This window comes from Tarenaya hassleriana, unplaced genomic scaffold, assembly GCF_000463585.1.
Source record: "Tarenaya hassleriana unplaced genomic scaffold, ASM46358v1 Cleome64, whole genome shotgun sequence".
In the NCBI taxonomy this organism is placed as follows: domain Eukaryota; kingdom Viridiplantae; phylum Streptophyta; class Magnoliopsida; order Brassicales; family Cleomaceae; genus Tarenaya; species Tarenaya hassleriana.
This window is the reverse complement of record NW_010968927.1, coordinates 444,090-446,093: the sequence shown is the minus strand read 5'-3', so window position 1 is coordinate 446,093 and position 2,004 is coordinate 444,090.

Genomic DNA, 2,004 nt, shown 5'->3' with positions numbered 1-2,004 from the left:
GGGTCAATCCAGTATTCCGTTCTCGAACGAATACCTATGATTGTGATCGTATCCAATACCTATGATCAATCCTATGATCATCTATCACACATCATACTAGTCTTATTATGTCATCATTCCCATAATGACACAAGACTAGGGAGTTTAGTATCATTCCTAATGATACATGGATATATACATGTTATCAGTATGCAAGAACATGTAATGAATCAAATACTCTCATAAACCATAGAAAGTATCAATCCATCAAATGTATCTAAATAAAGCTCATAAACAGTACATCATAGAGCACAAAACCAACAATCTTCCACTTGCTCTAATCATGAACTGCTAAACATCTAATGCCCATATCCCTAACATGACCCTCATGCTTCGACGAAAGGAGAGGCTTCGTCAACGGATCGGCAATGTTGTCATCTGTCGACACCCTGCAAATGTGCACGTCTCCTCTGTCTATGATCTCCCTGATAAGGTGAAACCGTCTTAGTATGTGTTTGGATCGTTGATGGGATTTGGGTTCTTTCGCTTGTGCGATCGCTCCATTGTTGTCACAATACAAAACAATGGGGCTATCAGCATTAGGAATGACACCCAAGTCACAAACTTCCTGATCCAAACAGCTTCTTTTGCTGCGTCCGACGCTGCAATATACTCAGTTTCTGTAGTAGAATCTGCAACGGTCGCCTGCTTGGAACTCTTCCAGCTAACAGCGCCTCCGTTCAAGCAGAAAACATAGCCAGACTGCGATCTGTAGTCATCCGGGTTTGACTGGAAACTAGCATCGGTGTAACCTCTTACAGCGAGCTCGTCTTCCGACCCACCGTATACCAAGAACACATCCTTAGTCCTTCTCAAGTACTTCAGGATGTTCTTGACGGCGATCCAGTGTGACTCACCTGGATCTGACTGATATCTACTCGTAATGCTCAACGCGTAGGATACATCCGGTCGAGTACAAAGCATGGCATACATGATCGATCCAATTGCCGAAGCATATGGAATCCGACCCATGCGTTCTCGCTCATCAGGTGTCGTAGGACACTGACTCTTGCAGAGAACTGTGCCACTGCTCATCGGTAAGGTTCCTTTCTTGGAATCTTGCATCTTGAAACGTTTCAAGACCTTATTGATGTAAGTACTCTGACACAATCCTAGAAGACGCCTCGATTTATCTCTATATATCTTTACGCCTAGAATATAGGCCGCTTCTCCTAGGTCCTTCATAGAAAACTGCGTTCCTAGCCAAGACTTAACGTCTTGCAAGGTAGGAACGTCATTCCCTATAAGGAGAATGTCATCCACGTACAGCACTAGAAATACAATTATGCTCCCACTAGCCTTCTTGTAAACACATGGCTCGTCTTCGTTTTGTGAGAAACCAAACCTTTTGATTGTCTCGTCAAAACGAAGGTTCCAGCTCCTCGAAGCCTGCTTCAGTCCATAAATGGACCTCTGAAGCTTGCACACCATCCTCGGGTTCCTTGGATCGACAAAACCTTCGGGTTGTGTCATGTACACATCCTCGGTCAAGTTCCCGTTAAGGAACGCAGTCTTGACATCCATCTGCCATATCTCATAGTCATAATATGCGGCTATGGCAAGTAGGATCCTGATGGACTTCATCATAACTACGGGCGAAAACGTCTCATCATAGTCAATACCATGAATCTGACAGAATCCCTTCGCCACAAGTCGTGCCTTATACGTGTGCACGTTGCCATCCATGTCGGTCTTCTTCTTGAACATCCACTTGCATCTGATGGGTTTTATCCCTTCAGATGCATCAACCAGAGTCCATACTTGGCCGACATGGATTGCATTTCGGACTTCATAGCCTCGCGCCATTTCTCGGAGTCCGGACTCGCCACAGCCTCTGGGTATGTGGTAGGCTCGTCATGTTCCAATTGTTGGGGTATCTACGGGTTCCTAGCATGCGATCATATCGATCTAGGGTTTGGTTTACTAGGTTTCATGCAGCGGAAGAAAGATCTAAACCTAGTCAAG